Genomic DNA, 14,980 nt, shown 5'->3' with positions numbered 1-14,980 from the left:
ACCATTCCTTGGGGTGAAACCATGAGCTTTGCAGTGGCAGAAGAGTGTTTTAAATGTAAGGCGTCAATGTGGCTATAGGCTGCGCATGTGGAAGATGTGTGGGGTATACATGGGTGAGAACAGCAGGCATGGCGTAGTGGATGTCGTGTCTGACTGGGACCCTGGAGACCAGGGTTCGAATACGCACTTGGCCCTGTTTAGGGAACTTTGATGTTTTATTATGCTTTTACAGTGGTACCTTGGGTTAAGTACTTAATTCATTCCGGAGGTCCGTTCTTAACCTGAAACTGTTCTTAACCTGAAGCACTATTTCTGGGTTAGTGGTGTCTGTAACCTGAAGCGTATGTAACCTGAAGCGTATGCAACCTGAGGTACCACTGTATATTTGTTGGAAACCACCCAGAGTGGCTTGGGCAACCCAGTCAGATGGGCGGGATACAAATAATAAAATTATTACCGTTATTTATTAAGAAGAGGCTGTTAACTGAACAGAGGGCGCTTCTTTGACTTGGACTCTCTAGGTTTGATTCATCCAAGAGTTCGTCCATCGTCAGTGTGGGGTCCCATTACTTTTTCACACACATGGGGGGGTATATTGAGCAGGGAACGTGCTGCAAAAGAAGGACACTTGGATCCTTTCCTACCATTGGCCCCTGTTCCTGATTTAATCTTCCCACAACTGCCTGAATCGCAGAACCACCCATCGTGAGTCATGTGGCCTCAGTCAAGGTTTGGAGAGAGCATTCCGAAATAGCGCATGAAAAGATCAAGAGCTGTCCTGGGTACTCTCGCCTCATTTTTTCATTTGTAATGCTGGTGTCATGCCTTTGCCTCCTCCCTTTTCCAGCTGTGTCTCTGGCAGCCCATGGAGATCAAATGGCTCTTGGTCCTTGTGGTGTTTGCCCTCCCATGTGAGATCATGCTGGGTCATAAGGAAAGGGTTAAATGAGTGTGAAGTGATTGGCCAGTGGGAACCCAAGGGGAGGAGTTAGAGTTGGAGTTGTTAAGGAATCAGTTGGGAGTTGGAGAAGGAAGAGGGAGGATAAGTTTGTGGGTTGGTCTAGTTTTAATGTGAGAGAGTGAGAGGAACTGTTAGGTGGAGTCAGATAGATAGTTGGTGTTAAGTTGTGGGTGAACATATCACAGTGATTCTTCAAACAGCTCTTGTTTATTCACAGGCCAGGACAGAACTGGACTGAAGGGCTCAGTCAGCCTGCTTATATAGAGCTCCAGTACCATGTTACTGTAACAACTTTCTAAAATTATCCAATCACTGAACGTCACTTTCGATCCTTCATTTGCATAACTATCTACGGTATCCCCCTGCTGGCCCAGGGTGAGAACTTCAGTACATAACAGTTGGGATAATCAGTTTGAAGTTGTTAGGAACGTATAGGTCAGTAAAGAAACTAAGATTAAGAAACTGCCAAGAAAAATTATCTGAAACCATAAACTTGTTCATGCTTATAAAAGAAACTTGATTATTTGTTAATGTTAGCAACTGTCTGGACTCCGTGTGTACCCAAGAGAAACGGATTGGTGGCAGCGAGGAGGCAATCACAGTGGTGGCACAGGGATCAATAGACCGTCAAACATCCGGGGACCCTGTGTGATTGCCACAGTCATGACCTCTAGAATGTGGGGCCATTAGCCAGCCAACCAGCTGCTTAAGGGGCTACTGTGGCTTCTTCTGAAATGACGGGGCCAGCTCCTTCTCCAAGGCATTTACATCGCTGTGTGTTTTTGGCACACTAGATCAGCCTCCTCCCAAGCTGGCACCCTCCAGAGGTTTGAAACTGTGATTCCCCCATCAGCCCCACTTGGCAAGATCAGCAGGGGCAGCAAGGGACAGCTGGATGAAAATGTCAACCTGGTGTGTGGCAGCTGTGGAAAAGGCAAACGGGATCATCAGGAAAGGAACTGAAACTGCCGATCGTAACTCCAGTGAATCTGAATGTTGGAAGGCGCAGGGCAGAGCAAAGGAAGGACATCTTCACAAAGTGCATAGTTAACCTGTGGAACTCACTCCCACACGAAGGCAGTGATGGGTGGATTTCAAAGAGGATTGGACAAATTCAGGGAGGAGAGGGCTATCAAAAGCTGCTAGCCACAATGGCTATGCTCTGCCTCCATGGTCAGAGGCAGTAATGCATTTAAATACCGGTTGCTGGAAGCTACAGGAGGGGAGAATGCTCTTGCGATCAGCTCCTGCTTGTGGCATCTGTTTGGCCACTGTGAGAACACGATTCTGGAGATGGAGCCGTATAGGAGGTGGCAGAATGCTTTTCATGTGCAAACTCTTGACGCCAGAGAACCAGGGATTGCTCCTGTCTCCAGATTGCCTCTAGAGGGCAGGCTAATCCACTCTCAAAGATAACAGAATTCAAGTCTGGCTTTGAGCTTGCCCCAGACACCTGATTATTACAAGAATCAGAAAGGCTTCTTTCTGGGCCAGGATATTTTGTTCCCTCCACTCTTGGGTTGCCCTCTTGAAACCTGGACAAATTCTTTTGATTCCCCTGATGTCACACGAAGAGAGGAAGCTTCCACCTAGCTAGTCAGAGCATCACCCTATATTGTTCAGCTATATCTCCTTTGATGGGCAGTCAAGTGTCCAGGGTCTCAAGAGAGAAAGAGAGAGGTGCTTTTCTAGCCCTGTTTGCAAATGGCAACTTACCGTATTGGCCTGAATATAAGCCTCACTTTCCCCCAAATTCTGACCGTGAAAAGTTAAAGTGCGACTTATATTCGCAACCTTACTGACCGGGAGACCCCGAGACCAGAGAGAAGAGACGGTGGAAGAAGATTGGAAGAAGTTTAAGGAATATTTGAAAAAATATGTTAATATTTAAATCTTAGAATAGCTTTGGAAGTGGATATAGGCGGTAGGGTTAGAAGTAGAAGATAGTGTATTTTATAAGTGATAAAATGTGAAGTTTTTTATTGTTAAAGTAAGTGTGGGGAAAAAATGGTTAGAAATTATGATATATGTAAACTGCTAAAGATGAAGTAAAATGAAAATCAGATAGGTGGGACTTGGGGAAGCCCAATTAACAATGTTCAGAAAAATAAGGATATGACAAGGATTTGTTTGTATTGTTTGTCTTTTCTGTTTGTGTTTTTTATTTGTGTTATAAAATGAATAAAAAAATTTGGGGAAAAAATAATCGCGACCTTACGGTATGCAGCCAGGAGTGCGGGGCAAACAGTGCTAGGAGTGCGGCAAAGTGTGTAGTCCCCTGTCCTTTCCCCCCAAGGCTGGGAAAGGAGAGAGCAAGGAAGGGGAAAGGTGCTGGCAACGCAGTACAGCTCCCCCCCCCTTGCCTAGTATGCAGCCAGGAGCAGTGATGAATGGAGTGGCTTATATTTGGGTATCCCCCCCCCTCCAATTTTAAAGGTGCAGCTTATTTTCAGGTGTGGCTTATATTCTGGTCAATACGGTATTTATTTTGCTCTGGAGACCAGATGAAGGTTGCCACTGGAAACTACACTGGCCCAGATCTGCATAGCTTCACCTTGAGAAGTGGTTGGAGGATGAGTTTGGATTTGATATCCCGCTTTATCACTACCCGAAGGAGTCTCAAAGCGGCTAACCATCTCCTTTCCCTTCCTCCCCCACAACAAACACTCTGTGGGGTGAGTGGGGCTGAGAGACTTCAGAGAAGTGTGACTGGCCCAAGGTCACCCAGCAGCTGCATGTGGAGGAGCGGGGAAGCGAACCCGGTTCACCAGATTACGAGTCCACCGCTCTTAGCCACTACACCACAATGGATGCTCTTTGGGACTGTGCCCTTGAAGCCTGGTGTACCTGGTGGCAAGTCCTGCTGGTGTACACCGTCCCAAGGGTGAGTGCTAGCAAGTCCAACAGGTCAAGAAAAAATGGTCTAGGTTCAATATAGTAAGCCAAGTCCAATGTTCCACAGCCAATCTTGAGGGTCTGGGCTTTTGCGGGCCACCCTGCAGCAGCGGCAGGCTCACCAGCCCTCCTAGCCAGCAGAGTCAGACCTTCCCAGGCCTCCCCATGGTGGCAGCGGGCCCTGTGGTCTCCTTCCTGTTATGGAAATTACAGGCGTCCCCCACCATCTTTAAAGTTGTTAAATGTTACAGATATTATGCCTGAATGTATTCTTTCGACTTGACAGCTCAGGGAAGATACCTAGCTTTATGAATCATATAAAATCAACCCCTTTGCCAAGTTCCTCCATTCCAACGCCATTTTGCCCTTGGAAAAAGGACTCTTTCCCCTGCCACCTACCCAAGCTTGAAGACATGTATACACACCTCCTACCCCAGGAAATGCCCAGAGGGGACAATTGCTGGGCTCATTGTTCTCCAAGGGAAGCCAGATCTCATCACCGGACTTGCCTCAGGCTCCAGACATTCAAAGGAAGTTCTATCTTACTTTTGGGTGGTGGGTACTTAAAACACGTTTGCCTATGCTCATCTTATACTTGGGTGTTGTCCTGACATATCTGTCTATGCTAATCTTGTGTAACCCTCCCTTTTGTGACATGTTAGTGATATAACAATGGTGTATTGATGATGCTATGTGAACTGTATTCTGGGATATGGTGGGAAAGTTTTAAAAGTCAGTGTCGCCCCATGCTCTAGGTTCACTCACTGCTGTTAAACCTGTTGCGTAACAATAAAGGATCTAAGTTATGGGTAAGCAAACTAAAGCCCGGGGGCCGGATCCAGCCCAATCGCCATCTAAATCCAGCTCGCGGATGGTCCAGGAATCAGTGTGTTTTTACACAAGTAGAATGTGTCCTTTTATTTAAAATGCATCTCTGGGTTATCTGTGGGGCCTGCCTGGTGTTTTCACATGAGCAGAACGTGTGCTTTTATTTAAAATGCATCTCTGGGTTATTTGTGGGGCATAGGAATTTGTTCATTCCCTGCCGCAAAATATAGACCAGCCCCCCACAAGGTCTGAGGGACAGTGGACCGGCCCCCTGCTGAAAAAGTTTGCTGACCCCTGATCTAAGTCTACTGACTGCTGTTTTGCTCCAAAATTGCTTGGCTGGAATTTCCTTCTTTTACAGACCGCATGGACCCACGGGGGACTTGTACCCCGACGAGATGGGCTGTTGAGTAGTCTCTCAACCCAGGATTTTCCCTAACAGATGGCGCCTAATGTGGGGCTAGCGGTTCTGTCACCCTTGTGATGTCACATGCACCTGACGAGTCGTCGCCACCCCCCCCAGTGTCAGGTAGAACTTGGCTCCTCTGGTATGGTGGAATTCTGGGAATGGCTAGGAACATCCATAGGCAATGCTTTCCCAAGGAACACAGACAAAATGGCAGGCTTCTTCCCCAGAGGAAGCCATCAATCTCTTCTCCACACCAGCAGTTCCCTGCGAGGTCAGCTTGCAAGCTTTTTATTTTTAGATGTCCATTAAGGTTTTTTTATTAAAGATTTTCTTGATTTACAGAAGTATGTGCAATGTCTCTCTCCCCATGTAATATTTTTTACAAATCTGTTTCATTTGTTGAGACATTAGGAAGAAAAGGGGGAGAGAGGTGGAGGCAGGGAAAGAGGGGTGGGGGTGGGGGTGGGGTCGGGTGGCGATGTTTCTATTTTACTTACTATACGTAGGGTTTGGTGTCAGCGTTGCTTGTGCAGGTTCTCTGCTGTTGACTTGTGTTCCTTTGGTGGTGAGAGAGGTTGGGGTTGGCCTAGGGTGTGGTTGTTCATTTGTGATTGGCTGTGGTGATCTTTGTTTTCGTGTGTGGGTGAGGTGGGTGGGTGTTTTGGATCAGGTTAGCCATATTGATTTGTATGCCATTGGTGGATTTTTGTCATTGTCTTGTTGGGCTGTGTATGTGGGCAGCCATACCGGGGTGAAGGCGTCTTCTTCTATTTGTCCCCTTGTCAGTTTCAGTTTATTGATTGATTTTTCTAGTAAGGCTGTTTCCCATACTCTTTGGTACCATTGGTCCATGCTTACTCCTGACAGGTCTCTCCAGTGTCTGGTTATGATGTTTCTGGCTGCTGCGAGTAGGTGGGTTATGAGTTCTTTGTGGTGTAAGTGGGCATTATTGTCTTGGAAGATGTTTCATAGGGCCAATTCTGGTGTGATTTCTAATACTTGCTTGGTTATTTTACATATTTCTCGTATGCCTGTTGTCCAGATGCAAGCTTTTTGTTAACATTCCTCTACCTTATTCCTGAACGAACCACCTGTTGTTTCAACAGCCCTGATCCTAATAGAAGAGAGCTGCAAAAAATTAAAATTTCAGCATTATAGGCAAGGAAGAGGGGTTTTTTTTTTGCCTGGTCAGCAATAAAACCTCTCTCTCTCTCTCTCTCTCTCTCTCTCTCTCTCTCTCTCTCTCTCTCTCTCTCTTTCTGATTTCATTGTCCTATTAGCCATCGGCACATCCAGCTGATTGCAGCTCTCAGTGACTCAGAAAAAAGAGAGGCAAGAATAAAGAAGGCAGCCCTGGTGACGCCGGTCCCCTGATATTCTTTCATGTGAAGATCTTACAGTTTGTTTCATGTCGTAGGGCATGGTTCCTACAATGCTCCGAGGCGCCATCATTAAAATGGTGTGTGGGGGTGGGACTCCACAATGGGTTTTGCCTGACAAAAGGCAATTCCATCTCTCTTCTCCACCTGATATTTCAGACCCCTGTCAGAGAACGATTGACATTTGGAGGAGGAAGAGAAAGTGACCTGCTCTCCTCAGCCGGCATGGTGTTGGTGTGGGTCAGGGAACAGCCTGCTGTTCTGCAGAGCCACCACAGCTGACAGCACAGCTCTTCAAAAGGGAGGGTCATGGCTCAGGGGCAAAGCATATGCTTGGCATGCGAAGGTTCCATCATCAATCCCTGCCACCTCCTCATAGGACTGGGGGAAAACCCTGCCTGAAAACTTAAAGAGCCACTTCCAGTCAGTGCAGACAGCACTGAACTAGATGGACCAGTTTGTCTGTAATAGGTACCTTTAAAAGGGCCGTAGCAATGTGGGAGAGGATCTGCTTGGCATGCAGAAGGTCCCAGCTTCAATCCTTGGCAGCACCTGCAGATAGGACTGGGGAAAAACCCTGCCTGAAACCATAGATAGCCGCTGCCGGTCAGTGTAGACAATACTGAGCAAGATGGACCAATTGTTCTGACTCTTTATAAGGCAGTTCCCTACATTCCTGGGGATGGGATTAAAATATGGGAGAGCAGGGACCCAAATGTCGTGGACCTTCAAGCCTGGATAGCTCAGCTGGTTAGAGCGTGGTGCTGATAATGCCAAGGCTGCAGGTTCGATCCCCGTATGGGACAGCTGCATATTCCAGCATTGCAGGGGGTTAGAATAGATGATCCTCAGGGTCCCTTCCAACTCTATGATTCTACGATTGACACTTCTCCAAAGTCAGGGGAAAGGAAAGCACCGAAGGCCAGAAATAAGAATGAGGAGGGATGGGAATCTCAAGGTTTCACTGGAATCGAGCTTTACTGGCTCAACAGATTTCTATAGATTATTCTACAGCAGCACTACAAAAAGGGATGAATATTTTATACGCTGCGCGAATGAACCACCGACTTATGCCAAATATATAAATGTCCAATTATATGTCGTTCCAAATAAAAATGATTTCTTCCAGCCCTGGTGTTTCTGCCGTCCCTGGTTCTAACCAGAAGTGAGTCCTGCGCTGGTCAGGAATTCCAGAGAGCAGCCAAGGTGGAATTAAACAGACTGACTGTGTCTCACCTGCCTCCCAGATCGACGAGGCTTTGGGATCTCAGCTGAGTCATCCCAAGTATGTTTCAGATGCTTTGATAGATTGATTTCCTGACCTTTTGTGGTTCCCTCCTCTAACCTTTTGATGTAGTACGAGCAGGAACATCACCACGGCAGACTTTTATGGATCCTGAATATCCAATTGTTCCTCTTCCTATTTTTCTGGGTTGGCTGTAAGATTTTGCTGGCAACCTTAAACTCTGCAATGAATGTGGGTTAATTCCAGTTGCTGGAGGCCACTGGAGGGGAGAGAGGCTGTTGCTCTCAGGTCTCTAGCAAACTATTGCCTGCTCTGCAGTTCTCCAATTTTCAGACAGGTGTCTCTCTCTTTCCCAGCCATACCTGGAGATGTTAGGAATGGGATCTGGGACCTTCTGTACGCAAAGCAGATGCTCTGCCACTGACCTATGACCCTTCCCTTGTCTCTCTAGCGCCACCTGCTGTTGGGCTCCCTGCCTTCTGCCTCACCAGTGCCATGGGGAACCAACCACTACTGGCCAGAGGAGGAAACCCATAACACCATCCCATTTCCAGGCCCACCCTGTTCTTGTCTCTCCCTCCTCGCCTCGTCGATTTCCTTACCCAGATTTCTTTTTTCCAGCACCCTTCTTCTCCCCCTCCCTGAAACCAATCAATCTGCAGAGCCTCTTCATTTCTCTGCGATCTTTATCTCTTGTCAAGTGGAAAGAGGGAGAATGGTTTGAGATTTGCACATCAAAAGGAAGCCACGTGTGCTATTGGGGGAAATTAATAAGCATTAAGGGCCCTTTCACAAAGTGTCCAGGCCCAGCGTCAAAAGAGATCCAATTAGAAATGTTCTTGACTAGGAATTGCCCCTCTTCGCTTTGGGGCCTGGATTGAATGGGCTTTCTTGCAAGAAAGCTCTCCTCCTCCTCCTTGTCCTTTCTATGCAGAAAAGCAGAGAGAAAGAGACCATCAAAATGCAGAGCACAGAAGCACAGAAAACTCCCACCTCCCAAGTGGTGCAAAAGTATCTGGTGAGAAGAACAAAAAAACAGCTGGATATTGTCAGCATGGGAATGCGGCTGGCAAATTAGGAAAACCACGGACATAATTACCATAGAAGCAGGAAAGGCACGTAAAGAAATACAGTGGTACCTCGGGTTAAGTACTTAATTCGTTCCGGAGGTCTGTTCTTAACCTGAAACTGTTCTTAACCTGAAGCACCACTTTAGCTAATGGGGCCTCCTGCTGTGCTGCCGGAGCATGATTTCTGTTCTCATCCTGAAGCAAAGTTCTTAACCTGAAGCACTATTTCTGGGTTAGTGTAGTCTGTAACCTGAAGCATATGTATCCTGAAGCATATGTAACCCGAGGTACCACTGTATTTAAAAATAAAAACCAATGGCTACTAGCCACGATGGGTAGGCTCTGCCTTGCTGGCCAGAGGCAGTAATACTTCTGAATACCAGTTTCTGGAAACTGCAGGAAAGGAGAGTTACTCTTATATTCAGGTCTTGCTTGCAGGCTTTGCATTGGGGCATCTTTTTATGTTCATATCATCTTAACCTGCATCAGGAAAATATGTCAATTTATCCCCCACACCCAAAAAGAAAACAGGGCTTTGTTTAAATAAAACGAAAATGTGTTTGTGTCTGTTTGACAACCCTGTGGAGGAAATCTAGTGCTTATATATATTTTTTCACCCCTTCCCTCTCCCATTAGTGGATTATTCTCTCACGCTCTCTCTCCTTCCTCCCCATTCCTTGCAGCAAGGAAGCGGAGCTGGTTATTAAAGTTGTATTTCGTGGGCTCTCTCTGCTCTGAGCATCTGGGGGAAACCTCTGACAACAGGCAGCTCTGCCAACCATCACAGGGTGAAAAGGGATGGAAGATAAAGTAATTAGAAGCCAGAGGAGTCTTGCAGCAGCTGGGGATGTCGACTGAGTTCCATGTCCATTGTGCTGCAGGATCTTAAACCTGTCATGTTGGAGGGGAGGCAGGTGTCCTGTGTGTGGAGAGGACAGTCCTCTGCCTAGAGGCCTTCCTTGGTGTACCTGCAGAGTCCCATCCCCCAGCTGAAATCAGACTTGAAAGAGGCATTCTGTTGGGTCCTGATATATATCGTGCTCTAGGAGGCTTAGTTAGAGGGACGCGGGTGGCACTGTGGGTTAAACCCATAGCTGTCAAGTGTCCCTTATTCGAAGGGACAGTCCCTTATTCCAGCGCCATGTCCCGCTGCTGTCCCTTATTGATGGATGTCCCTTAAATGTCCCTTAAATGATGTCCCTTAAATTTCAAAGGAAGCAGCTCCTCTCCCTCCCTCCCTCCCTGCCGGCCAGGGAGGAGGGAGGCTCCAACTGTGTTGCTTGGCTGTGTTGCTCACCCAATAAGAAGTCTAAGAATGACTGGGGGGTGGAGCTTGCATGCCTTGTGTGTGGCTAGTTAATGCAAGCTGAGGAGGTTTTTGAATGCTGGGTGCCATTTTGTTGCACGTGCTGCTGCAAACTTTGCAGTGCAAAGCCAGGCCGGGAGCCATCTTAGGTTGAGGCTGCATAGGCCTTGTGGTGCATGTGATTCAGATTCTATTCAGTTGAACCTCTGTTTACAAAGTTGGTTGGACAGTGTTCTCGAAGCTACCAGCATGAGTTTGACCAGACTGCAGGGGGACAGGAAGACTGGAGTGCCTGGAACAGGTGAGGCTGCAGGTCCCTTATTTTGGCTGCGGGTCCCTTATTTTCAAGGCTGCTGGTCCCTTATTTTCAAATCTGTAAGTTGACAGCTATGGTTAAACCACAAAGCCTAGGACTTGCCGATCAGAAGGTCGGCAGTTCAAATTCCCGAAATGGGGTGAGCTCCCATTGTCCGGTCCCTGCTCCTGCCAACCTAGCAGTTCGAAAGCACGTCAGAGTGCAAGTAGATAAATAGGTACCATTCCAGCAGGATGGTAAACGGCGTTTCCGTGTGCTGCTCTGGTTCGCCACATGACCCGGAAGCTGTACACCGGCTCCCTCGACCAATAAAGCGGGATGAGCGCTGCAACCCCAGAGCTGGCCATGACTGGACCTAATGGTCAGGGGGCCCTTTACCCTTACCTTTAGGAGGCTTAGTTTGGTCAGAATCGAGTACAGTGGTACCTCGGGTTACATACGCTTCAGGTTACAGACTCCACTAACCCAGAAATAGTGCTTCAGATTAAGAACTTTGCTTCAGGATGAGAACAGAAATCATGCTCTGGCAGTGTGGCAGCAGCAGGAGGCCCCATTAGCTAAAGTGGTGCTTCAGGTTAAGAACAGTTTCAGGTTAAGTACGGACCTCTGGAACGAATTAAGTACTTAACCCAAGGTAACATGAAATTCATTACTTCTAGCAAATGAGCCACCATAGCCTCCTCTAAACTGAACTTGGTTCTCTGAGGAGGGAAGAGATTCCTCGTAACTCTAGTATGCAAAAGGCAGGAACATTAATAGTGCACTCCTATGTCTGTTTTCTCATGCCCAGTATGTTCAATGGAGCTTACTCGAGGGTAAGTGTAATGCTATATTTCTATGCATTGTTTATTCAGAAGCTAACCCGGGTAGGTTCAGTTTAACCAGGGCTTCCCAGGCTCAGCTCTCTAGTTGTTTTTGGACTGCAGTTCCCATCATCCCGGACCACTGGTCTTGCTGGCTAGGGATGATGGGAGTTGTGGTTTAGGGGCAGCTGGAGACCTGTTTGGGAAACCCTGAATTGGTCTTACCCCAGGTTAGGTCTATACTGTATAGAAGGGGTGTTCAACTTCCAAGAGACTGCGATCTACTCCCACTATAAATAAACTGGCAATGATCCCAGTGGATTGACCAGAGTTGTTGAACTTCTTTTGGGAAGGTTGAGGGTTTTTTTTTTGGGGGGGGGTGTCGATGAATCACGATCGACCATATACCTACTGTATACACCATTGACAACGTTCATAGAACTGTTGTAAACTTCTGGAGAAGTCCTCTTTTCATACTCATCACAGCAGCTTAGACATGTGAAATGTTGGAAAATCTGTATCCTTTCAGTGCAGATTTCAGTTTTGAAAAAGAAACAAAATCCAGTGGGGCTAGATCGGGAGAATATGGAGGGTGGGGCAACTCAGTAACCTCAGTAATGATTTCACGTGATTTCACGGACTTCCGGAGGCGGCGCGAAACAAGCAATGGCGGTCCTCTTCAGTCTCTGAAGAGGGGCTCCGCAGAAAAGGATCGTTCGCTACGGCACAGCGACGATCCATCAAGAAAAACCACGAGCAGAGTGAGCTCGTGGCCGTGGGACTCGGCGGGCACCTGGAGCGACCCCCAAAACGAAGAAGGGACCCCGTAAGGGGCTCCGGAAGCACGGAGGGGAAGTGGTGCTGAGAGTACATCGCTCTTTCTGCGGGAGCGAAGCCGCGCGGCTGCTGCTGATGAGCGCCGACCTTTCTTCCTCAAGCATTGGATCCTAAATTATCTACTCGTGAGTAAGAAGTATCTTAATTCGGAACTACAAATTGTAAATTTGGCTGAAAGCGGGAGACGAGAAAAGGAAGTCCGTCTTCCGGCAGTGTTTAGAGATCAAAGGCAAAGGAACTGACAAGCTGGAAGCAATAGAAAGGGATCGTAAAATGGGAAGCATGCGCTTGGTGGAACCGACAATTGAAGAGAAAGGCAAGCTATTTTTCTTCTTTATGTTTTTGTGTTGATGTAATTTGGGAACCTTCTCCTTTTGTGGACTTTAAAAAAAACCTTAAAACCCAGTCCCGGGCTGGCAGGGGAAATGGGTTGTCTTTGCGGATACAATTTATAAAGTGGAAACGGATACATAGAGGCACTATTAGAAGATACAATTAAGCAACTGTATCTTGCACCCTCAGATGGGCTCTTTGTGGCAATTTTGAAAGGGCTCTGCAAGTGGAAAAATTCAGGACTATTGTGACTTTATTTAGTTGCAGGAACTTTAATGGCGACTAAAACTTTCTTCCTTTCTTTTTGAACTGTAACAACACTCCCTCTGGTGGAGCTCTGGATTTACAAACTCCTGGGAACTAACTTTGTTTTGACTCTCTGCTGTTTTTGTTATCTACTCTGAGGAATGTCTCTCCTATGGGAAAACTGACAGTTTGACCTTGACTCATAGACAGCTGTGGTATGAGTGGCCCTCCGAAAACAAGATCTGCAGCGAAAGCAGGGAAAGGCCAACTTGTTCAAACAACTTTGACTTCTCAGTCTCGCAGATCTTCGGTCCCTGCTGTGCTACAGGGAGCTGTACCCTCAACAACAGCTCCACTAAAGGAAGTTGAACAGCCAACAACTGAGGATATGGCTGCAGGGGGATCTGGTACCCTTCTAGATGAAATGCTACAGCAATTTGCAATTTTAAATAAGAAGGTTGACGATCAAACAGCAAAAATTGATTTAGCCACATCCTCAATTACAAAACTATCTGAACAAGTGGCTCAACACTCACAAACAATTGGGAACTTAAAAGACGCCACTTCTGAGAACCGGAAATTGGCCGAGGCTGCAAATGAGAAATCTGATCAAGCAATTCAGAAAGTGGAAGAATTGAAAGGAGAGGTAAGGCCACTACACAAGCACGTCAGTGACCAGCAGGCCTACCTGTCTATGGTGGAATTGAGAAATCGAGAAAATAATTTAAGATTACGCTCTATCCCAGAGCTTGAGAAAGAGGACCTGATTGGCTATCTAACAACAGAATTTTCTAAATTCTGGGGTATAAAAGAGGACGAAGATTTTAAGATAACAACTGCGTTTAGATTGGGAAGAATTGCCAGGAAGGACAGGCCCAGAGACTGTTTGATTATTTTAAGGACTAAACAGGAGAGAGACAAAATACTTGACCTCCACTTCAATAAATCACTTGAGATCCAGGACAAAAGAGCGGAAATTTACAAAGATATCCCTAAACAACTATTGGATCTCAGAGCCAACTATACTGATTTAGCCAGACTCTTGAGAAGCAACGGGATACCTTACAGGTGGGAGTTTCCACAAGGTTTATCATTCAACTACAAAGGAAAGAAAGCTAAAATCAAAACGAAAGAGGATAGCCAGAAGTTCCTACACGACCACGGAGAAGACCTGCAGAAGGGAACAGCAGTTCCTTGGCCTCCACCAGAATCTGGAAAAGAACCAGCACCCTCGGATTTGGACAAAAAAGAAGACACCCCATAAAGAGCAACAACAGATTGATACAGGATGTCTCTGCAGCTGTATAGTTGGAATATTAATGGCGCAAATTCCCCGGAAAAACGTAAAAGGATTTTTCATATTTTGAAAAAAGAACATTTGGATATAATTTGTTTGCAAGAAACCCATGTGACTAGGCTCCATAGGAAAGTGTTAATTAATAAAAGATTGGGCCAAGAATTTATCTCATCAGACAGAGTCAAAAAGAGAGGTGTGGTGATCTACGCAAAGGAGAACCTAGCACCGAAATTTTTGTTTAAAGATGAACAAGGAAGAATCCTGGCAATTGAAATACAAACCCAAGGAGAAAAAGTTTTGATATTAGGAATCTATGCACCAAATGAGGGGAAATCAGAATTTTTCAAGAAGCTACATGAGACATTACTGGACTATCTGGACTATCCCAATATTGTTATGATGGGAGATATGAATGGGGTGGTCTCTACTTACATGGATAAGTCACAAAACCAGAACTTGACCAAGGATGGCAGATTACCAAAAACCTTTTTTGAATTAACTGACAATATGGATTTGATCGACATCTGGAGGACGAGAAACCCCCTAGGTAAAGAAGGAACTTTTTTCTCTGAGGCCCACCTGTCATGGACAAGAATCGACCAAATTTGGACAACTAGAGGGCTGGCACCTAAGACTATAAGAGTGGAAATCTGCCCAAAAACCTGCTCCGACCATAACGCTTTGAAAATGGAAGTGAGATTTACTCCAGCTGATTCCTTCAGGTGGAAAATGAATGACAATCTGTTAAGAGATCAAGAGATTGTAAAAAAGGCCCAAAAAGCTTTAAAGGATTATTTTGAAATTAATTTGAATACCTCGGTGGAAAAAAGAATAATCTGGGACGCAAGTAAAGCTGTTATGAGAGGATTTCTGATACAACAGAACACGATCAAGAAAAAATTTTGGAATGGAAAAAAGGATAAGATATTAGAGAAAATAAGAGATGGAGAGAAAAAATTAAGACTGAACCCAAAATCAAAAGAGACTTTAAGAGAAATCAAATTCCACCAGTCACAATACACGAAATTGATAAACCAAGAAGTGGAATGGAAAA

At 46.1% G+C, this 14,980-nt stretch overlaps 1 long non-coding RNA gene across 1 annotated transcript; it reads left to right on the top strand.

Annotated features, from left to right (window-relative positions):
* Positions 1-4,053: 4,053 nt before the first annotated feature.
* LOC308576099 lies at positions 4,054-6,453 on the top strand. Its single transcript, XR_014003085.1, has 2 exons — positions 4,054-4,665; positions 6,374-6,453. It is a non-coding gene; the product is annotated as an uncharacterized lncRNA (long non-coding RNA).
* The last annotated feature ends 8,527 nt before the right edge of the window (positions 6,454-14,980 follow it).

Source organism: Podarcis bocagei (genome assembly GCF_964188305.1).
Source record: "Podarcis bocagei genome assembly, chromosome: 16".
NCBI lineage: Eukaryota > Metazoa > Chordata > Lepidosauria > Squamata > Lacertidae > Podarcis > Podarcis bocagei.
The sequence above is the reverse complement of the archived record's forward strand: the minus strand, read 5'-3'. Positions and strand labels throughout refer to the sequence as shown.